Consider the following 25,216-nt stretch of genomic DNA (forward strand, 5'->3'; position numbering starts at 1 on the left):
AAATCGGAGAATGTATTTTGTATTATTTTTTAACATGAAATGCGACTACAGGCTCAGCTTCATTTCTCAGAGTGGTCTGTGGTCCCTGAATATCTATAAATTTCAACGTAAGGCTCTTACTCAATGTGAGTGAAGCAAAATGAGACAAAACTGCTAGACAAAAGATTTACAGCCGTATTGTCATACATTGCTGCAAACCAGCCAGGCAGCCATATTGCATGTGTGAATTGCATGCTATCCACCGTGTTGCTTAAGATTTCCATGTGATCAGTGATGACCAACTGATCACTATGATTTGGCCACAGGTGTGTGACACACAAAGCAGTCGCTTGCACACGCAACAGGTTGCTGCAATACATCACCTGTGTAGGTCTGTTTATAAGGATGTTAGAAGATGCCCTTAATTGCATTTGTGACTGTGTTTTCATTTCCTTCCGTTTACCATCAACTCGACACTACAGTAAATTTCGCAATGACACATTCTAATCATCCACAACATACTCTAAATGCTCAGTGTTTAGAAACACATCATAGCTACAATGATTTTTCACTTCTTGACACCACTGTGAGTTCAAGTTCTCATCTTCTATGTGCCAACGCCACCTAGGCATAAGATGCATTCGTGACAGGCCCAGCCTACTTGGAAGTGGTATCAAAATGACATGTATGTGTTCTGCAGTACATTTTGAGAAGGCCAAGCTTGGTACCTCTCCCGTGTGTGAATGGAAAATCGGAAACCGCAACATATTCGGAAATAAACTGCCAAACATTTCAGAGAAATGCTGCTCGTTTCATGAGCACCAATTTAAGCTGTCCTCTTAAGTTCACACCTAACCACATCTTCGAAAATCGCGATATGTCCAGAAAAACGACCAAATATTTGGGGCAAGCAGGAATAAAAGTGTCATTGTTGGCCCCAGAATTGGTAACAAACAGATAGGGGGTGGGGAAATTAGCCTGTCCATCCAGTGGGGCATATTCATCCGGTTAATAGGTTGTCTGCGTGATCATACAACTATGGCTGACTGCTGAAATTCGTTCGCTATAGCTACATGACATCTGACACATGGCCAGCTGCTGGCCAGTCATGAGGCAACTGAGTTGCTTGGTGCCTCTGTCTCCATTACTTCTTTGTACAGATTTGTTGTACAGGATGATTCAAAAAGAATACCACAACTTTAGGAATTTAAAACTCTGCAACGACAAAAGGCAGAGCTAAGCACTATCTGTCGGCGAATTAAGGGAGCTATAAAGTTTCATTTAGTTGTACATTTGTTCGCTTGAGGCGCTGTTGACTAGGCGTCAGCGTCAGTTGATGCTAAGACGGCGACCGCTCAACAGAAAACTTTTTGTATTATTGAGTACGGCAGAAGTGAATCGACGACAGTTGTTCAGCGTGCATTTCGAACGAAGTATGTTGTTAAACCTCCTGATAGGTGGTGTATTAAACGTTGGTATAAACAGTTTACAGAGAATGGGTGTTTGTGCCAAGGGAAAAGTTCTGGATGGCCGAGAACGAGTGATGAAAATGTAGCACGCATTCAGCAAGCATTTGTTCGCAGCCCAGGAAAATCGACTCGCAGAGCTAGCAGAGAGCTGCAAATTCCACAATCAACTGTATGGAGAGTCCTACGAAAAAGGTTAGTTATGAAACCTGAACGTCAACTACCCGAGGCGATGGATCGGCCGCCAGGCAGCCTGTGACAGAGCACTTCATCACTGGCCTCCAAGAAGCCCTGATCTTACCCCCTGCGATTTTTTCTTATGGGGGTATGTTAAGGATATGGTGTTTCGGCCACCTCTCCCAGCCACCATTGATGATTTGAAACGAGAAATAAAAGCAGCTATCCAAACTGTTACGCCTGATATGCTACAGAGAGTGTGGAACGAGTTGGAGTATCGGGTTGATATTGCTCGTGTGTCTGGAGGGGGCCATATTGAACATCTCTGAACTTGTTTTTGAGTGAAAAAAACCTTTTTAAATACTCTTTGTAATGATGTATAACAGAAGGTTATATTATGTTTCTTTCATTAAAGACACATTTTTAAAGTTGTGGTATTCTTTTTGAATCACCCTGTATTATCTTTTCTCCATGAAATACTTCCCTTAGATCACACCATTTCTTTTTTACGACAAAATGAAAGAAAATAAAGTGAAATAATTTCATAACTAGACCAGAAATATAAAACAACACAAATAATAACATCAATGAATAACCGTGTATTACATTCTTAAATCATGTCGTCACTCTTGAGACTCTTGGGTTTTGCGTCAGATGGTGATACTGAAACTATGAAATATTTCCAGGGTACACCTGTTCATCATCTTTGTGAGATGATGCTGACTGTCAGTATAATTGTCTTAGGATAACTATACCGCGAAAGCGTTAAACAGCATATGCTATTGTCTGTTGTTGTATCTGGGAACTGTTTCTTCCAAAACATTAGAACATAAATTTAGAATATTAAACGGTATGGTTGAGAGAATAGTGAAGGAAACTTGTCAAGCAATTTTGGATGATTTGTATTCTTTGTACGTACCTTTCTCCAACGAAGACTATGTCAAGCCAATAGTAGGTTTTTGGGAGAAACGGCAGTTTCCGAATTGTGTAGAGTACGCAGGTGGTAAGCATGTGAGAATAAAGAATCTACATCATTTGGGTTACAAGTTCAGAAATTATGCAGTTTTTTCAATTTATTTTCCTGCATGCTGTAGCCAGTCCAGACTGTTCACTTAGGGACATATGGCAAAATGAGCGGTGGTGGTGCTTTTCACATTCGAGAATTTCCAAGAAACTGAAAAAGAAGCACTGGTGCTGGATGCCACTACACTCTTTGAGGAACAAATATTATAGTACCTTACGTTTTCCTGGCTGACGAACGATGTAATTCGCTTTCTCCTTTGTTTTTTAATATTTCTGATTATTTCGCCAGCCAGTGTGGTAACCTGGAAAATGGGTTTAATTACAAAGTCGCATAATAATTCTCGCCGTGAAGCAGCATTGCGACAATAGCAATATACACAAGTGGAAAGTATGCCACAGAATATCAATGAAATATAAATAACATTTAACGCCAGTCTGGCTGCAAAAACTAGAAAAGGCACGTACATTCGGGAGTAAGTGGGCTGTCTAATAACTACTGCATTTGGGGATGATGGTAAGAATTGTAATTATTGTAAAAGTCACTCATATATGACGAATGTACAGGAGAGGAAGACAGACGTATTTTTCTTACATTTACCTTTCCTTGTGGCCTGGTTACAAAGAATATCGGTTATGGTGGAAAGAAGAATCAGATAAAAATTGTAACAAAAGGAATCGGGACTTTGTTAGAAAAAGAGAAATGATGAAGATTGCAGGTATTAGTGTCATGGCAAATGGGCAAATTAATAGAAATGAAAATGGCGGCCATGAAGGAAGGAAAGGGCATGTTTACTTACCTCCATTTTTGTACTGCGCCGTCGCGAAGGTCGCCGCTGCTAGCGGTATGCATTTCATATAAATAATAACAATATTCGTCCAGGAGAATATGTTATTAGGCTACCAGAATGAGATTTTCACTCTGCAGCGGAATGTGCGCTGATATGAAACTTCCTGGCACATTAAAATTGTGTGCTAGGCAGAGACTCGAACTCGGGACCTGTGCCTTTCGCGGGCAAGTGCTCTACCATCTGAGCTACCCAAGTACGACTCACACCCCGTCCCCACAGCATTACTTCTGCCAGTACCTCGTCTCCTACCTTCCAAACTTTACAGAAGCTCTCCTGCAAAGAGCAGCAGACCTTTTTTAAACCATCGTCAGCAGTTTTGTAAACCTTCGTTGCTACTGCTGTGGAGGCCGACTTTGTGAGTTCACGAAATGGCTTCTGGTGCAGTACACCAAGACAATTTCTCCCTGCCACTATTACACAGCTATGCCTCATAGTGAGTTAACAAGATAGCAGAATGAAGATTCTACAACACTCCAACAAATTAGACAAAGTCATACAAATGAGTTAAAAGGTTTACTTATTTTTGTGACTAGTTGTATGATTAAGTCTGCAACACTGCATGTAATATAATGCAAAACAGGTCCCCAATGGCTAAGTGCAAACAACCATAGGTCAGCTTCACAGTACATAGCAAATGCAATTTACAACAACTGTCTGTTCACTTCTAAGAGTTTGCGAAACAACGTCCCCAGTCTAAGTTAGGTCTGGACGATGATCCATAACCAGGTGGGCGAGAGCTGCTCTTCTGTCTTCCGAGTAGCCTTCTGGCCATTGTCGTCTGGTCATTGGCGGATTGTACTCGGCCGGCAATTGGCCGAGGTGAAGTCGATATCTTCATCCTCAGTGCCACCTGTGGCGCTGGTGGAAGTCCGGCAAGTGGCAGGTCTCTGTGGCACTGGCACCAGCTCGCATCTTTGTGCCTGTGGTGCTTTTGCCCTGGCTGTGTCTTGTTCGGACGACACAGCACTACCCACTGTACTTTCTCCACTTCGAGTTGCAGCCATATTGCAATCAATTTCGTTGTAAAATATTAAATGCGGTACCAGTTTGTATAAAAAGTAATTTTGTTAATGTAGTAAAGGGTAAGTAATTGAATACACTGTGTTTTATCTGTCAAGTTTTTTTTTTCATTTGCAAACGAAATAGCGCTATTTCCTCTGCAAATGAAAAAAAAACAAGACTTGTCAGATATAACACAGCCTTGTGGTAGGAAGGTTAATTTTTAAGGAACTTTTGATTATCATGTCTGTATCCTGGGCAGTTTTGGGATGTTAGGTTTTATTACTGCCACATATAACAACTACATTTTTACATTTTTCAGATGAGAGTTGTATTAATATAAACAAACATATATTAAGCAAAATACACGAATACTATACACAAGATTGCTGCAGACTTTCGCTGACTACCATCAGGAAGCACCGTGAGCTACGGACCTGACGGCAGCACAGAGCACTCAACGGCCAACAAGATTTGCTGTCCCTTGACACAAGTTACCCGCCACTCATTTGTCAACTGCTATCGAATTTCGTGGTCGCATCGAGTGACACATCATTTTGGAATCACTTATGCTCAAGATTCGATACAAATGTCTCCCCCTGCAAGAAATAAAAATAATGTGGGTTGCATTCTTCTACTCTCGTACCAAATATTAGGCTTATATGAGAATATGTGGAATCAATACTAAATTTCACCAAAATCAAAACTGATGAAGTAATACATTTATTTATTTCAACAATCTGATATAGAATGGTTAATTTGATGTATATGCATTTTGAATATCTCGTGTCTGAGACAGAGCCTATATAAGTTTAAAAATCGTATCAAAGAAATATACTGTCATTACTCTGTTAGGGTGCTCACTGTGAAGAAAGTGCTTTGACAGTTTCCTTTTTTGACCAATTGTCATTAGCAATAACAAATTCCATTTGCTTTTCATTCATCAGCAAAAACACTAATGACAATCAGAGAGCAAATGTAGTTTTGATTCTAAACTCTCATTGTTGCATGGCACTAAAGTAGTCTTAATAATCAATAATCCCGAATACCTGCAACACAGTTTCCACCTTACTCACAATTTCTTAATTTAAGACATCTTTAACAAGAAAATTTCCTAGGTCACAACTACTGAGACTATGCACTATAAAACAGTCTGCCAAATTTTCAAAATATATCATACACAGACAAAAACGACATAAACACTGATATTGAATAGATCGTGCTCTAATAACAGACTCATCAAGCTAACTAGCTTATTTTACAAAGTCAGTGACCTGCTTCTGATTCATCAGTCCTGTATAGTATATTAATAACTACTTGTGCACATCCAGGATTGTGAAATATACGAGGGGCGTTTAGAAAGTAAGCTCCGATCTGTCGCGAAATGGAAACGACTATGAAAATCCGATAAAGCTTTGCACAGATGTGTTGGGTAGTGTCTCTAGTATAACCCCAGTTAGCATCAAGTCGCTCTTCTCATTTCTGAGCTCGCAGTGAGTGCGTAAAGATGTCTAGAAAATAGTGTCTGCCTCCAAGTACGAGGGCCTGGTGAGAAATTTCGCCTGAAGCTATGCAGCTAACATTACATAACTGTCGTGCTGTTTCTTCTTCAAGACAATTCTCAGCCGCATTCTGCAGGGGCAATGAAGATGCTCCTGCATCGTTTTCAAATGGAAATGTGAGATTACCCACAATACAGTTCGCAATTGTCTCCCCCTGAGTTTCATCTCTGGTCACATGAACCGCTCTCTTTGAAGACAACATTTTGACACAGACGACGAGGTGTAGGCCAGCGTGGAGAATTGGCGGAAAGCACTGGCGGCTGCCTTCTATGATGAGGCTATTGAAAAGTTGGTACAACGCTATGACAAAAGTCTAAGTCAGAACGGCGACTACGTAGAGAAGTAGCTGAAAGGTGTAGCTAATTGTTACAAGTAAAACATTTCTGATCTTCACTGTGGTTTCAATTTGGCAATCAATCGGAGCTTACATTCTGAACAGGCCTCGTAATTACAAGAGTTTTTTGTTATTGGCAAATTCAATCCGCTGAAAGGAATGTTACATAAAAATACAAAGCTACTCGTAAACTGTTTTAATCAGACACAAAATCGTCGAGAGAGCTACAGTGAGTTCAACTACTTAAAAACAAAATTCAGCTTCACGTTGTTAAATTAAATCGGTGACAGCAATCGGCGATGAAACAGCGGATTCAGGCTAATCTATCTGTTTACTTCTCGTAGAAACGTGTAGTACTAGTTAATTAAGATAATAAGAGCTGGAACACTTTTCTCGTGAAAAATTTCTCGTAAAACTTACCTATGCTTTTAGACGTGGGAAATATTTTCGAAGAATATTTTTTTGTTAAGTCCTTCATTATCGTAAACTGGGTCCTAAAAACTGCATAAGCAACCTCGATGGTTAACACACAATTTTGGATTTCGCATGGAGTGAATCTAGCAGCTTCTTGTCCTTTTCGAATGTGTAAGTTTGCTCTGTCACCTGGAAGCGCTACAGCTGCAGACCCCAAGCGAGCCGATCAAAATCGATCAGCACCAAGGAGTGCTGTCCCTAGACTAAAGCTGTGAGTTTATTGCCTTTGGAAGGTTACCATGCCAACGAAAGTGAGTGTTGTAAACGGAGTGAAGAGTCAAAGCGGGAATGGTTGTAAACCAGTGGTTTGGTATTGTAACGTCCTGAAAATAATACTGTGAGTACGAATTCGTGAGAATCGTACTGTTACGGAACGTGGAGCTTGTATTACGACGTAATACAAGTTGGCTTTTTCAATCTAGATTGCCGGTCAACAATTTACATCTTACGGAATTCAAACCAATAATATAAGCAGAAACCTCAGTTCCTTTTTTTAGTGTGTACTGTGTGAATTACTGATTTTTTGTTATTCTAGGCAGTTGTTCTTAATTACTTTGTTCTCTACTCTGTTGTAAATGAAATCTGTTGTCACAGTGTTGTCGGAGCGAACTTGTGTTTACTGATTGTTAATGACGTTTATGCTTTGAATTGACATTGTGACATTATTCAACGCCCTGTATGTTTGAGCATGAAAAAGCCTAATTTGGGACCAGCTGTACTTAAAAGGCAACACATTTACGAAATACTGTTTAGTGAAGTTCCACAGTTTTTTACGCAAATGCTACGTACTGTCATTGTGTTCCGATATGCCGCCAGGAGAACTTAGTATAGCTGTTGTTTTTAACTACAAATTCGCGAATATAATATGTTGCTCGCAATTACGAACTATGATTCATTTGCACATCTAATACATCAGGGGACTAGAAACACGTAACGGGTGCGCAAAACGCATACGTTGATATTGGCAAATGATGTAGCCTAGAGATGTTGTGGCACTGGCTTTTAGGATCGGGTAAATTGCAGAAAAGTCTTAAGAAGAGCGTCATTTTTGTGAAATCTGCGATGTCACATGCGCTCTAGAAATGTAGTAAAACGCGTAGTTTTTCTTTTTTTTCTTTTTTTTTATAAGTTGTAAAGAAAAGTTGCCAGGAAATACGACATTAGAAAATTATCATATTACTTGTTGATTTTCTGTCAGGTAATAATGATGATGGAGAGCATCTAGTGGGGTACGTCTTTAGGTGTGGATTATTGCATGCCGTGTAGTTCCATGCACTGCTTGAAATCCTGGTGTAGCAGCTACTGTGAATAGTTATGTGAAATTGAATGCATATATAACACATGAGGCAAAATGAATGACGCATTTGAAATGGTTGCTAAAAATTTCAAGGGAGATTACAGTAATCATTAAGTCACAAAACAATTGGTTCTTGCACTGGCTCTGATGGCATTTGTAGCAGCGTCTGTCTGAACTATTTCCACATCTCAGAAACCATTACTTCATAAAGAAATCTGTGGAACACAAATGAATGGAAGAGTATTAATATTCTGTGATTGTTTGGTAAGAATACACTTGATATATTTTTGTAAAGTACTTAATGACTGTAGTAACATTTAACATATTTTTACAGAAATGGACATGAGCTAGTCACCTATAGTTACAGACCCAGTTTTAGTCTTTGTAAATTTTGTTTTGAGATAGTAGCCTACACAGTGAAATAGTCACTCAATTTTCACTGCATAACTTGCTATAGACCTATGCCTTTTTCAGTTTCCTTTTATGAATGATTTTATACTAAGAAGGCAGAATATTATGTGGTTGTCTTCAGACCAGAGACTGGTTTGATGCAGCTCTCCATGCTACTTTATCGTGTGCAAGCTTCTTCATCTCCCAGTACCTATTGCAACCTACATCCTTCTGAATCTGCTTAGTGTATTCATTTCTTGCCTCCCTCTACAATTTTTACCCTCCACACTCCCCTCCAATATTAAATTGTTGATTCCTTGATGCCTCAGAACATGTAATAACAACAGATCCCTTTTTCTAGTCAAGTTGTGTCACAAATTTCTCTTCTCCCCAATTCTATTCAGTACAACCTCATTAGTTACATGATCTACCCATCTAATCTTCAGCATTCATCTGTAGCACCACATTTTGAAAGTTTCTATTCTCTTCTTGTCCAAACTATTTAATCATCCATGTTTCACTTCCATACATGGCTACACTCCATACAAAAACTTTCAGAAACGACTTCCAGTCAACAAATTTCTCTTCTTCAGAAATGCTTTCGTTGCCATTGCCAGTCTACATTTTATATCCTCTCTACTTTGACCGACATCAATTATTTTGCTCCCCAAATAGCAAAACTCATCTACTACTTTTAAGTGTCTCGTTTCCTCATCTAAATCCCTCAGCATCACCCGATTTAATTTGACTACGTTCCATCATCCTTGTTTTGCTTGTTTGATGTTCATCTTATATCCTTCTTTCAAGACACTGTCCATTCCGTTCAACTTCTCTTCCAGGTCCTTTGCTATCTCTGACAGAATTACAATGTCATCAACAAACCTCAAAGTTTTTATTTCTTCTCCATGGATTTTACTTCCTATTCCAAATTTTTCTTTTGTGCCTTTACTGCTTGCTAAATATATACAGGTTGAATAACATCCAGGATAGGCTACAACCCTGTCTCACTCTCTTCCCAACCACTGTTTCCCTTTCATGTCCCTCGACTCTTTATAAGTGCCATCTGGTTTCTGTACAAATTGTAAATAGCCTTTTGCTCCCTGTATTTTACCCCTGCCACCTTCAGAATTGGAAAGAGAGTGTTCCATCTGGTTTCTGTACAAATTGTAAATAGCCTTTTGCTCCCTGTATTTTACCCCTGCCACCTTCAGAATTGGAAAGAAAGTGTTCCAGTCAACACTGTCAAAAGCTTCCTCTATGTCTGCAAATGCTAGAAATGTAGATTTGCCTTTCCTTAACCTATCTTCTAAGATAAGTTGTAGGGTCAGTATTGCCACACATGTTCAAACATTTCTACGGAATCCAAACTGGTTTTCTCCTAGGTGACTTCTACCAGTTTTTCCATTCATCTGTAAAGTATTTGTGACCAGGGGAGAGAATTCTCTTAAGACACCTTGAGCACTGGCTGCAGATTTTGAGGCTTGTACTGCACAGTCAACTGTAGCCACAACAATTTATCAACAACTGCCATGGAAATAGGCTATCTCCCTCTCCATGCTGCACCACTTAATTGACCTGGTTCTTCAGATTTGTTGATCATATTCTTCAGCCCATTTATTGAGATGAGGCCTCTTTGCAACTGTTTCTGTTGGCTATATTCCTGCAATGTAGTGTTGTTGTTGTTGCCATTCTGATAAAACAACTTTACGAGCAGTGCAGGGTCTTTCTTGTCAAAAGCCTTTGCATTTCATACAAAAACTTCAACCTTCGTAACCCTTTACACCAACAGTCACGACACAAAAGAAATGAACACGTGTCACCAAGCGACAAACAGCATACTGACATCAAAACAGGAAATATTTCATATTCAGCCCACTTATAGTGGCATATTTTCACATGGTGGCAGGAAGTGGAACTATTATTTTTTTGAGCGTACTTCGTGAGCATACCAATTAATGAACATACCTATGATGTTTCAGCGTCCTGCGGGTGTATACAGCCCCCACAGCAACACTCAAAATACTGAAACTTTAATTATAACCATCAGGTATATATGCATTGCTAATGAAGACATTGACAACTTGCTTGTTTCACAGTGGACTATTCCAGATTTAACCTCAGATCTGTGTCACTTCGGTGGATTGTTTTTGCAGCATGCCAGTCACTAACATCCATCACACATCTCTCTTGGTGGTGATGTCAAAACAAACTTGTTGTAGAATGTTTCTAAATGGGTCTAATTTGAGCAGCTGGCAATGCTGTCTTTTCTAGTGACTGCTCACATTTTGGTGGCACTGTTTCGTTATGTGACAGTATGAAAAAGAGTGTTCAAAAGATCCATGATGTCCCCTTCCCCCTGACAGTGGTAGAGAGAACTGTTGCTTTATTAGGGGAGGAGTTGGGAGAATTATTGGAGGGTGTAGTTTGAAGAAAGAAACAGAGGGAAAATTCTTAAATTTTGCAGGTAACTCCAGCCATTACAGCAAACATATTTTTTAAGGGAGTGAGACGACGTACTTCAGGAGACTTATGGGGAAAGTATACAACAGCTGAAATTTATTGTAATTTGCATAAATACAGAGGTACCAATGTTGACCCAGGCTGTAACTTAATGAAATTGTGTAGTATGGTGACATTTGAAGTACTAAACTGAAGATTTACTGCTACAATACAGAGCCCAAATGGTAAGGAACAACAATGTAAAGTTAACCTACAGAAATTTAAACAGGAGAAATCAGAAAACTGCCACAGATTGAGCTACGAAACAGAAATAGAATATGTTAAGCAACAAGTGATTGGAACAGGAGAAGAAACTACAAGTTCATAGGCACAGTCATAAAATCATAACAAATGCTGGCAACAGAACAAACACTTAAGCAGTAGTTAGGGTATCAACCACTGCCCACCTTCAAGATAAAGTGATGAGTCATGGATATGAAAATAGGGAATAAAAGAAATTTTTGGCCAGGTTTCAAGCCCTTGTCCTGCTTCATAATAGTAAGTTTGATTTTGCACAAATATTTTCAGTTCTGAAGTTGTGGCATACCATTTAAGAGTACAAGGGCAGATCCAGTAAGTGTGAATTTAGTGACACCTCCATTGAAAAGTAGGAGAGTGGAGGAATGAGAATATGAGAACATATCCTACATTTAAAAAAAGGAGTATAAGGATGAGTATGTGAAGAAAGGCCTGTGGAGGCTGAAATGAGAGTCCACCTTAAAAGCAAATGAAAACAAACACTGTATCAGCTGCATAATGTATTTCATATTGGCATCTACATGAACTGCCTGGGATTTGAGACCATTCTCAATTTTTACATTGAATTAGCCCACATTTATTAGCCTATTTATTAAGACTTTCTCTCTCTCTCTCTCTCTCTCTCTCTCTCTCTCTCTCTCTCTCTCTCTTTCTCACTCTACCTCTACAAATAGAGTCATGTGACAGAAAAAGTGGACACTCCTGTTTACAGAAAGAATGAAAGAATTGAGATACAGGATTACAGACTACTATCACTAGTTTGAGTCTGTTGTAGGACACTGCAGCAAATACCGAGGTCGAACAGTCTGAGCAGCACAGAGAGTGAACATTGAAATAAATTGGGACTTCTTCGTTTAAATGTAAGAAGCCTGTTATGTAAGAAAGAGGAGCTTCTTACTATTACAGGAAACAGAAAAATCAAATAATATTTCCACAGATGTGTTATGTATAACAGAATATTATTTGATATAAAAACAAAGATGAGGTGACTTACCGAACAAAAGCGCTGGCAGGTCGATAGACACACAAACAAACACAAACATACACACAAAATTCAAGCTTTCGCAACAAACTGTTGCCTCATCAGGAAAGAGGGAAGGAGAGGGGAAGACGAAAGGAAGTGGGTTTTAAAGGAGAGGGTAAGGAGTCATTCCAATCCCGGGAGCGGAAAGACTTACCTTAGGGGGAAAAAAGGACAGGTATACACTCGCACACACGCACATATCCATCCACACATACAGACACAAGCAGACATATTTAAAGACAAAGAGTTTGGGCAGAGATGTCAGTCGAGGCAGAAGTGTAGAGTCAAAGAAGTTGTTGAAAGACAGGTGAGGTATGAGTGGCGGCAACTTGAAATTAGCGGAGATTGAGGCCTGGCGGATGACGAGAAGAGAGGATATACTGAAGGGCAAGTTCCCATCTCCGGAGTTCGGATAGGTTGGTGTTGGTGGGAAGTATCCAGATAACCCGGACGGTGTAACACTGTGCCAAGATGTGCTGGCCGTGCACCAAGGCATGTTTAGCCACAGGGTGATCCTCATTACCAACAAACACTGTCTGCCTGTGTCCATTCATGCGAATGGACAGTTTGTTGCTGGTCATTCCCACATAGAATGCGTCACAGTGTAGGCAGGTCAGTTGGTAAATCACGTGGGTGCTTTCACACGTGGCTCTGCCTTTGATCGTGTACACCTTCCGGGTTACAGGACTGGAGTAGGTGGTGGTGGGAGGGTGCATGGGACAGGTTTTGCATCGGGGGCGGTTACAAGGATAGGAGCCAGAGGGTAGGGAAGGTGGTTTGGGGATTTCATAGGGATGAACTAACAGGTTACGAAGGTTAGGTGGACGGCGGAAAGACACTCTTGGCGGAGTGGGGAGGATTTCATGAAGGATGGATCTCATTTCAGGGCAGGATTTGAGGAAGTCGTATCCCTGCTGGAGAGCCACATTCAGAGTCTGGTCCAGTCCCGGAAAGTATCCTGTCACAAGTGGGGCACTTTTGTGGTTCTTCTGTGGGGGATTCTGGGTTTGAGGGGACGAGGAAGTGGCTCTGGTTATTTGCTTCTGTACCAGGTCGGGAGGGTAGTTGCGGGATGCGAAAGCTGTTTTCAGGTTGTTGGTGTAATGATTCAGGGATTCCGGACTGGAGCAGATTCGTTTGCCACGAAGACCTAGGCTGTAGGGAAGGGACCGTTTGATGTGGAATGGGTGGCAGCTGTCATAATGGAGGTACTGTTGCTTGTTGGTGGGTTTGATGTGGACGGACGTGTGAAGCTGGCCATTGGACAGATGGAGGTCAACGTCAAGGAAAGTAGCATGGGATTTGGAGTAGGACCAGGTGAATCTGATGGAACCAAAGGAGTTGAGGTTGGAGAGGAAATTCTGGAGTTCTTCTTCACTGTGAGTCCAGATCATGAAGATGTCATCAATAAATCTGTACCAAACTTTGGGTTGGCAGGCTTGGGTAACCAAGAAGGCTTCCTCTAAGCGACCCATGAAAGTTTGTCCAGATGAAAATTACAAAATTCTGCGAGCAAATGTTCTTCAGCCGTCAAGGCGACATCAATCAGCATGATTGCCTTTGTTGTAGTTTTATTTTTTACAAAGATATGAAAAGTGGTATGACTTTTTTAAATGGCATCCCGCATTTTTTATTCGGTAATTCATTTCCTCTCCTAAAGACGTAATTAAACATGTATCATAGTGGGCTATTCGCTGAAACACAACGCTGTTAATTACATAAGACCACATTGACTTTGATCCCGGGATCACAGACTCATCCACTTGCTCGAGTTGTCAGAAAACAAATGAAAACCAAGTAAAAACATAAGCCGCGCGGAGTTGCCAGGCTGTCTGCGGCGTCATGTCACAAACTGCGCGGCCCCTTCCGCTGGAGGTTCGAGTCCCCCCCGGGCATGGGTGTACGTATCGTTCTCAGCATAAGTTAGTTTAAATAGTGTATAGGACTAGGGACTGATGACCTCAGCAGTTTGGTCCCTTACGAATTCACACACATTTGAACACTTTGAACATAAAGACATAACACGAAATTTACTTTGACACTCCTGTACCATTGCCCAGGAGTACAACATTCAAAGTGCTCAAAGTGGTGACCCTGGACACCGATACACTGGTGCACTCGTTGAATGAAAGAATTGTTTACTGCTTTCAGTGTTGCCTGCTCAAGAGAATTACAAGTAAGCACGGTACGTTCCAGCATGTCCTCTAGAGTTGTCGGAATATCGCGATAGACAACGTCTTAAATGCATCCCCAAAGAACAGAGTCCAGAGGATTTAAATCAGGAGACCTAGCAGGCAGGCCAAGTAACTGTTCCTAATCGACCAATCCATATGGTGGTATACCTTTGGTTCAGAACACGACGAACACGCAAGGCATTATGTGCTGGACATCTATCATGTTGGTAGCACATAAGCATTCAGATTCTTAGCGGCACTTCATCCAGAAGAGGAGGAAGAATTCGTCTGAAGAAGTTGGCATACGCTGTGCCGTTTAGACTAACATTGATGAAATAAGGGCCAATAGTAGTAGCCATGGAGTTAAGAGAGTACTGCAGTGAGCATTTAATTGAATGCTGTGCATTGGTGATAAACTAGGAAACATATAACACAGCTGTTCTGACAGTGTAAAATCCCAAACAGGAAATCTTTTAACCTTCATCAGACAATTTGAAAGAGTACAATTCTTAACAGAAAGTCAGTGTATGTGATAATTTCAATATTGGTTGGTCTTGAGTATTATTGACTGGACACTGGAACTTTTTGATGTCTAGCTTTGGTTTGTCTCACACAACATTCTCAACACAAATAAGACATAACACAAAAATGATAGATAATTTATTTTTAAATCCAATTATCATGTATGAAATAGATGTTAACCTTATAATAGATGGCATTTGTGGCCATAATGATCAAATTGCAGAGACAAAGAATCCCCTTCAGGAATATTTAGTTGTTGTTGTTGTGGTCTTCAGTCCAGAGACTGGTTTGAGGCAGCTCTCCATGCTACTCTATCCTGTGCAAGCTTCTTCATCTCCCAGTACGTACTGCAACCTACATTCTTCTGAATTGCTTAGTGTATTCATCTCTTGGATTCCCTCTGCGATTTTTACCCTCCACGCTGCCCTCCAGTACTAAATTTGTGATCCCTTGATGCCTCAGAACATGTCCTACCAACCAATCCCTTCTTCTAGTCCAGTTGTGCCACAAATTTCTCTTCTCCCCAATTCTATTCAATACCTCCTCATTAGTTGTGTGTTCTACCCATCTAATCTTCAGCATTCTTCTGTAGCATCACATTTCCAAAGCTTCTATTCTTTTCTTGTCCAAACTATTTATCGTCCATGTTTCGCTTCCATACATGGCTACACTCTGTACAAATACTTGCAGAAACGACTTCCTGACACTTAAATCTATACTCGATGTTAACAAATTTCTCTTCTTCAGAAATTCTTTCCTTGCCATTGCCAGTCTACATTTTATATCCTCTCTACTTCGACCATCATCAGTTATTTTGTTCCCCAAATAGCAAAACTCATCTACTACTTTATGTGTCTCATTTCCTAATCTAATTCCCTCAGGATCACCCGACTTAATTCGACTACATTCCATTATCCTCGTTTTGCTTTTGTTGATGTTCATCTTATATCCTCCTTTCAAGACACTGTCCATTCCATTCAACTGCTCTTCCAAGTCCTTTGCTGTCTCTGACATAATTACAGTGTTATCGGCAAACCACAAAGTTTTTATTTCTTCTCCATAGATTTTAATTCCTGCTCCGAATTTGTCTTTTGCTTCCTTTACTGCTTGCTCAATATACAGATTGAATAACGTCAGAGATAGGCTACAACCCTGTCTCACTCCCTTCCCAACCACTGCTTCCCTTTCATGCCCCTCGACTCTTATAACTGCCGTCTGGTTTCTGTACAAATTGTAAATAGCCTTTCGCTCCCTGTATTTTACCCCTGCCACCTTCAGAATTGGAAAGAGAGTATTCCAGTCATTATTGTCAAAAGCTGTCTCTTAAGTCTACAAATGCTAGAAACTTAGGTTTGCCTTTCCTTAATCTATTTTCTAAGATAAGTCGTAGGGTCAGTATTGCCTCACGTGTTCAAACATTTCTACGGAATCCAAACTGATCTTCCCCGATGTCTGCTTCTACCAGTTTTTCCATTCGTCTGTAAAGAATTCGTGTTAGTAATTTGCAGCCATAGTTATTAAGCTGATAGTTCGGTAATTTTCACATCTGTCAACATCTGCTTTCTTTGGGATTGGAATTATTATATTCTTCTTGAAGTCTGAGGGTATTTCGCCTGTCTCATACATCTAGCTAACCAGATGGTAGAGTTTTGTCAGGGCTGGCTCTCCCAAGGCTATCAGTAGTTCTAATGGAATGTTGTCTACTCTTGGGGCCTTGTTTCGGCTTAGGTCTTTCAGTGCTCTGTCAAACTCTTCACACAGTATCATATCTCCGATTTCGTTTTCTTCTACATTCTCTTCCATTTCCATAATATTGTCCTCAAGTACATCGCCCGTGTACAGACCTTCTATATACTCCTTCCACCTTTCTGCTTACTCTTCTTTGCTTACAACTGGGTTTCCATCTGAGCTCTTGATATTCGTGCAAGTGGTTCTCTTTTCTCCAAAAGTCTTTTTACTTATCCTGTAGGCAGTATCTATCTTAGCCCCTTGTGAGATATGCCTCTACATCCCTACATTTGTCCTCTAGTGATCCCTGCTTAGCCATTTTGCACTTTCTGTCGATTCATTTTTGAGACATTTGTATTCCTTTTTGCCTGCTTCATTTACTACATTTTTATATTTTTTCCTTTCATCAAATAAATTCAATATATCTTCTGTTACCCAAGGATTTCTACTAGCCATCGTCTTTTTACCTACTTGATTCTCTGCTGCCTTCACTATTTCATCCCTCAAAGCTACCCATTCTTCTTCTACTGTATTTATTTCCCCCATTCCTGTCAATTGCTCCTGAATCTCTGTACAACCTCTGGTTCTTTTAGTTTATCCAGGTCCCATCTCCTTAAATTCCCACCTTTTTGCAGTTTCTTCAGTTTTAATCTACAGTTTATAACCACTAGAGTGTGGTCAGAGTCCACTTCTGCCCCTGGAAATGTCTTACAATTTAAAACCTGGTTCCTAAATCTCTGTTTTACCATTATATAGTCTATCTGAAACCTTCGAATATCTCCAGGTGTCTTCCATGTATACAACCATCTATGATTAAGTTATGCTCTGTGCAGGATTCTACCAGGAGGCTTGCTCTGTCATTCCTTACCCTCATTCCTTATTCATCCACTACATTTCCTTCTCTTCCTTTTCCTACTATCGAATTCCAGTCCCCTATGACTGTTAAATTTTCCTCTCGCTTCACTATCTGAATAACTCCTTTATCTCATCATACATTTCATCAATGTCTTCGTCATCTGCGGAGGTAGTTGGCATATCTTGTACTGTAATGTAAAAATGTAATAAACTTGTACTACTGTGGTAGGTGTGGGCTTCATGTTTATCTTGGCTACAATAATGTGTTCCCTATGCTGTTCGCAGTAGCTTACCCGAAATTCTATATTTTTTTAAATTCATTATTAAACCTATTCCTGCATTACCCCTATTTGATTTTGTATTTATAACCCCTGTATTCACCTGACCAGAAGTCTTGTTCCTCCTGCCACTGAACTTCACAAATTCCCACTATATCTAACTTTAACCTATCCATTTCCATCTTTAAATTTTTTAACCTACCTGACTGATTAAGGGATCTGACATTCCACACTCCGATACGTTGAATGCAAGTTTTCTTTCTCCAAATGAGGACGTCGTCCTGAGTAGTCCCTGCCCGGAGATCCGAATGGGGGGACTATTTTACCCAAGACCATACAGTAAAGCTGTGCCCTCGGGAAAAATTACGGCTGTAGTTTCTCCTTGCTTTCAGCTGTTCGCAGTACCAGCACAGCAAGGCCGTTTTGGTTAATGTTACAAGACCAGATCAGTCAATCATCCAGACTGTCGTCCCTGCAACTACTGAAAAGGCTGCTGCCCCTCTTCAGGAACCACATGTTCGTCTGACCTCTCTACAGATACCCCTCCATTATTGTGTTACAAATGAAGTACTTGGAGATCGAAACAACAAGAGCTGTCCTCTATATGTATTATGTGGCATTCTAAAGGCATCAAATTTTCAGCCTAGTGTGGTATTGGACAACTCCCTGCTGATGAAATCTGCAGGTCTGGGTTGAGTTGGAAGCTAATAATTTGGTTCTGAGTTGGTAAAACGAATGAACGTGAATGCCAAATAAAGGTTGTCCTTGGAACAGGTTGACCTGTAGGAAGTCTAATAGTTATGTTTGCTCCATATTTAACCCACTTTGTCATATTCTGGTTCATATTATTTATATTGTGCTTAAACTATGAGAAATGGAGGGTAAATCAGTATGTACACTCACTCAGCTTAATGTTGTCACTGGAAGGACTGCAATTGTTTTCACTCACATTGTACCCAATTACCATCAGCATGGTACTGGGAAGGGAGCACTTCTGTGTGGTGAATTTCTGCGAGTTTCAAAGGGGACTAAATGAATGTGTAGGCCTTGTGTGGGACTTAGGGAAACTTTGTCTTTCATACTCCATAACTTACCCATTCTCCTTTGTAAACAAGTTTAACCTCACTTGCATTTATGGAGGAAACAGGCTTGAAAAGTAGTATATCATGCTGATGACTGCATTGTAGGAATAAAAGAAAACTCAGAATGAAAAAAAAAAACTAAATGTGGAACCCCCAAGTCATGGTATTCAGTTTGCTTCTGTTCCAACTCCACATATACAGCTCTTCAGTTATTTAAAAGGCCTGTTCCTCAAAACACAGTATGTTGTTAGTTTGTGGAAAATGAAAGACGTTAAACTTCTAGACAGACTAAAACTGTTTCCTGGACTGGGATTCGAACTCGGCACCAATTCCTAGTGTGAGCATATGGTCTACATACTGCGTTAGTTGTACTTGAAGAGCTCAGTTGGTAGGCCATTTACCTGCAAAAGGTAAACATTCAGTGTTTGAGTCCCTGTTCAGCAACAGTTTTAATCCGCCAGGAAGTTTTGAATCAACTCATGGCAAAATCTAAGATTGACGCACCACCCATCAGCATTGAGTCCTGACACCGTCAGGATTGCGGACACTCCTATTTCAAGATTAAACAATATGGCAAGTGTGTCGTCATTCATCACACACTTGAACAGACAAAACCAATATGAAAAATATTTAATGGCAGACATAACCAGAAACTAATGGGGCATTCATGAGAATTAGAGGGTTTGGGCAGGGACAAACTAAATATATGGCAATCCTAATATTGAAAATATACTATTGCAAAAATCAAATAAACGAAATCCTCAGCAATCAACAAAACCAGAATAAAAATACCTGAAAAAGAAAATGTTATTGAAAATTTCATTTGATATATACAGCTTAAATAAAGTCAAAGCTTAAACAGCTTAAATAAAGTCAAGGATACAACAAATGCTAAGCTCATGAGCATAGCTAAAAAAAAAAATAAAGGAAAAAACCTCCACAATACCCACCAATCACAACCCAACATAATTACCTACAACAGAAAACAAAAATTCATTAAAAATTGCATAAACACCATTTGTGACAAGAAACATAGTTGTACACATAAACACAAATTGTACATCCAATAAAAAAAATACAATGAACAATACATACTTATCAATCAAAGTCAATCGACGCATAAATCTAGCAATCTAGTGTTAGCAAAAATTATATGTCAACAACACAATCCCTTGAATAGCCAGTCTCGACTCCTCAAACCAGAAACCCCTTTGAATAGAACGCTATACATTGTCCCACAGATAGCGTCACATAAACTACTCCCTGGTTGGAGACGCAACAGCTTTCATCAGCCTCATACCTTCATACATATCATTTCACATACTTGGCAATTAAACCAAATGTAGGAATTAATCATGGTCAACATGTCTCCCATTGTGGTATGAAGGAACCTACTTGTGAAATTCATTGTCATATCCACAACTAAAAGGGATGAAACATAAAATTAAATATCCAATTGTAAACAACACATCACACTAATAATTCCAAACATGAAAACGAATGTATTGTCCATAATTGTCAGTATCAAAATAAGTCATTAACAAACTGGCACAAACTCTACCAGTGTCATATTCATTTACAGCACACACAAAGTACAAGGAACCACTATCAGCTCTCACAGACATTTAGAAACAAACATTCCACTCTAGAGCGCTGCACCAACACGTAGTCCAGCACATCCTCTGCAAATGTGATCTATTTCAAATACCCACATTACACAATACTACACGGCTACTTCAGGGAATAAAGCAGACAAGTGGTACCACAAACTTCACTTTACTTCAACACATATTCCATTGCAGAGGAAAGATTCATTCTGGAATCAAGTATGTGCCTCAAGTTCCACTCTTGATAACTGCCTTAAATGAAAATCATCGCTTAAGGCATGAGGGTACACAACATAATGGAACCTACTCCATTTAAGAAGAAGATATATGGAGCCTTATCATTTGAAAGTCACAATGCTTTTTGTTGATCTAAAATTTTGAGAGGCTAATTAGTTTTGTCATTGTGATGCTTGCATTTGGAAGCCCCAGGAAGGTAATTTTTATGTGAGTGAGAACATGTTGTGTGGAAGAGGATTAAAAAATTTAGAGACTCGAATGAGAAAATTAAATATACAGGCGACAATGAGCTATTTGACTGAAATAAGAAGAACAGAGAGGCTTTCATTCAGGAGACTGATAGATAAGAATTATGTAGTCAGGGAATGCTTTAGTAGAATCCAAAGTATTTTGAAAAGGGGAAAAGATTCCATATTGCAGAGAGTTTATCTTAAAATGTAACTCCTGCAGAACTCATGCTACAAGTATCTGAAGGTTAGTTTGAATGCCACAGAGCTCTACTAGTTGTGACCGTATTGAAGGTAGTATATCCTTGTCTAACTTCTACCTTTAAACTGACTTATCCTGTCAGTTACAGGGGGAAATACTGGCATAGTTTAGTGTCACCGCTAAACTCTGATGCAGCTTGGCATATCTCAAATTTGCAAATCATTTGGACCTACTGGGCATTGAACCCTGGACCTTTGGATAACTGCCATGGACACTTAACCACCACTAATCTGTAACATATAAACAATCGTTTTATGAATTAACAGCATTACCTGCCAAATAGATGACACTGATAAATAAGTTTCGTAATGTTACCAGTTTTATTTTAACAGTCCAAACGTGCAAAAATAAATTGGCTCTGTATCAAGACCTTAGACAGGAATGCAGTTAAAGATAATAACAGTAATTTATGTTTTATGCATCATGTGCTGATAAAAATATGTTGATAGTTTGAAGACTTGTCCACATGGATCCATAGATAATTCTTTTGTCTCTACAGACAAAGGATGTATATTTGATAAATTAAGGCTCTGTTGGATTCTTATAGAACACAGCATACACATTATAATTTTTATAAACCATATGAGGCAATAGATTTGTTGGAACTGTGAATGTATGGAAAACTGTTGACACTGGTGCTAAAATTTACCTTGACTCTTTATAGCAATGTTGCAGTACGTCGAGGAGCTTAAAGTAGGCTTCACACAACAAGACATCTATCTATCTTCCATTTGGACCATGTCAAGTTTGTTTTTGTGTATTCATGATGTCAGCTAAACGTTTTTGCCAGACTGGGATCCGAATACATATATCCTTCTTCAGCCTCGCACAAATGTTCAATTCTCGTATTAGATATATAATACACACTAATTGCAATATTGTGCAGATTTTGTTGTGTGCAATGCTGTTATTAATTTTACTGAACAATTTGTTTTGCATTCAACAATGGAGGCTGTGAATCAGGACCGTACACACAAACACACACTGGGTGTTTATAATTAAACTGATAGTGCTCCAAGTGCCGCAGTGTGGACTGTATAGATCGCAGGATGCTGAAACACCATAACTATGTTTATTAATCAGTGCACTTGTGAAATATACTGCAAAAAATAATAGCTCCACTTTCTGCTACCAAGTGAAAATGTGGCACTGTAAGCAGTCAGAATGTGGTGTGGATACAGGAAAAAGGAACAAACGATTAAACGCATGAAAACGATGGTTCGGGCATGTTTGTTAGGATATGGTCGCAAGTTACAACCTGCGTTCAGTATGGTCTTTTGACTCGGCAACATGCTACAAGAAAAGCACCCGTAACACGGCATGGTCGACTGTTGCTCGCAGCATATTTGGTGTAATAAGAGCAAAGTGTTGTCGTATGCTATCCTTCAGATGAGGAAAAATCCAGATATATCACTTATAAACACAGTCTTTGAGGAACTCCACAACCAGAAATCACATGGATTTAGGTTGGGGCTTCTGGAAGGCCTCACATCCTGAAATTACCTAGAGATGATGGGGTCATTACCGAAGTTTCTCAAAGCAAGCATTTCACCTGGCAAGCGACATGTGTGTCACCCCACCTTGGATGAAAATAATGGTGTGGACTCAACTGCATTCTTGCAAGGCTGGAGTCATGTTTCACAAGTAGGTCCTTATAACAAGCAGATGCCACTGTACACCTAACAAGTGCATGAGGTGTCATCCCCTTGAAGCAAAACAGACTGACGATGAAGGAGCTTTTTAAACCACATCACATAATCTGACTGCAGTGGATATTCCTGCACAACATATGGAAGATTAAAATCTCATATGGGACAGTTCTATGCATTCACAGTACCAAGCAAGGTAAAATCGCCTTGTCCATCCAAAGGATATTCCCTGACCACATGCATCCATTTTGAAGTGCACCAGAAAATGGAAGGTCAAACTCACAGCATTGTAGTATACATTGGGGCTTCATTTGTTGTGCATTGTGCATCTTGTAGGGACACCATTATAAAATGAGCTTCAAAATCTAAAATTCTACCATGCGGATTCCTCTTTCATTTCTTAGCCCCATTCCATATTCACCTACCACGTCTCCTTCTATTCCTTTTCCTACTATTGAATTCCAGTCACCCATGACTATTAAATTTTTGTCTCCCTTCACTATCTGAATAATTTCTTTAATCTCATCATACATTTCATCAATCTCTCTGTCATCTAGCCGGCCGCGGTGGCCGTGCGGTTCTAGGCGCTGCAGTTCGGAACCGCGGGACTGCTACGGTCGCAGGTTCGAATCCTGCCTCGGGCATGGATGTGTGTGATGTCCTTAGGTTAGTTAGGTTTAAGTAGTTCTAAGTTCTAGGGGACTGATGACCTAAGATGTTAAGTCCCATAGTGCTTAGAGCCATTTGAACCATTCTGTCATCTGCGGAGCTAGTTGGCATATAAACTTGTACCATGTGGTAGGCATGGGCTTCGTGTCTATCTTGGCCGCAATAATGCGTTCACTATGCTGTTTGTAGTAGCTTACCTGCACTCCTATTGTTTTATTCATTATTATACCTACTCCTGCATTACCGCTTTCTGATTTTCTATTTATAACCCTGTATTCACCTGACCAGAAGACTTGTTCCTCCTGCCACTGAACTTCACTAATTCCCACTATATCTAACTTCAGCCCATCCATTTCCCTTTTCAAATTTTCTAACCTACCAGCCCGATTAAGGGATTTGGCATTCCACACTCCGATCTGTAGAATGCCAGTTTTCTTTCTCCTGATAACTATGTCCTGAGTAGTCCCCGCCCAGAGATCTGAATGGGGGACTATTTTACCTCCGGAATATTTTACCCAAGAGGACGCCATCATCATTTAACCATACAGTAAAGCTGCATGCCCTCAGGAAAAATTACGGCTGTAGTTTCCCCATGCTTTCAGCCGTTCGCAGCACAGAGATGCTGTTTTGGTTAGATCAGTCAATCATCCAGACTGTTGCTCCTGCATCTACTGAAAAGGCTACTGCCCCTCTTCAGGAACCACACGTTTGTCTGGCCTCTCAACAGATACCCCTCCATTGTGGTTGCACCCACTGTCTGTATTGCTGAGGCACACACAAGCCTCCCCACCAACGGCAAGGCCCATGGTTCGGGGAGGGGGATATTTAGTTAAGAATAAGAAGAGAAAAGTACATATTCACACTGTTCAGAGTGAATTTACCGAAGAAACAACTGATAAGTTTACGAAGGGCACACAGTCGACGAGAAATTTAAGTCATTGGTGAGGGCCAATGAAAGTAGAAATCAAGAGAGAAATGAAAGCCATGCACTATGCACAAAAAGTACAAAGTTCTAAGAACAAAGCCAAGGAAATTTTTACCACAGTTAGGCATCAAACAAATAAAGTCACTGTTGGCAGTATCTGTGAGACATAGGACATTAGATTCAAATAATTAGGCACTAAATTCCACAAAAGCTTAACACTATCAGAAAACAGGTGAAAAATGGATGATTGAAAGCAGATCATTTGATTGAAAGCAGATTCATTAGATTTCATTTGAAACTCCACCAGTATATTACATGTACTTCCTCCTCTCTTCTGACTGCCTTGAGTTAGTTTTCTAATCAGTCAATGTAATGAGTAAGATGATGCAGTGGTAAGATGGTGTGAAATTCCAAGTCACTAGAAATAAAAATAATCTCCGTAAAGACCACATATCACTCTCTAGTGTTGAAAATAGTGGTGTGTATTCTAGCACAAAAGTCTTGTAACAAGTTGCCAGCAAACATTACGCAGGAAATTGGAAGTGAACGGGTTTGTTTGAGTCATAAGAAGTCACGTAAATACTGAAAAATCTAAACTGGCAGTTGCTTAAAAATGTGAGGTTCAACCAGAAAATAAAGACGGTATAGTGCTACAAAATGAAAAACACGAC

At 39.9% G+C, this 25,216-nt stretch overlaps 1 protein-coding gene across 2 annotated transcripts in view; it reads left to right on the top strand.

Annotated features, from left to right (window-relative positions):
• The first annotated feature begins 7,094 nt into the window (after window positions 1-7,094).
• Window positions 7,095-25,216, top strand: part of LOC126416348 (tetratricopeptide repeat protein 21B-like) — a 260,751-nt gene continuing 242,629 nt past the window's right edge. For both annotated transcript variants that reach the window (XM_050084027.1, XM_050084028.1), the window contains exon 1: window positions 7,095-7,199. The gene's annotated coding sequence lies outside the window, so the exon portion shown is untranslated. The remainder of the gene's footprint in view (window positions 7,200-25,216) is intronic.

The sequence above is a fragment of the Schistocerca serialis genome, chromosome 8 (genome assembly GCF_023864345.2).
Source record: "Schistocerca serialis cubense isolate TAMUIC-IGC-003099 chromosome 8, iqSchSeri2.2, whole genome shotgun sequence".
NCBI classification, from domain to species: domain Eukaryota; kingdom Metazoa; phylum Arthropoda; class Insecta; order Orthoptera; family Acrididae; genus Schistocerca; species Schistocerca serialis.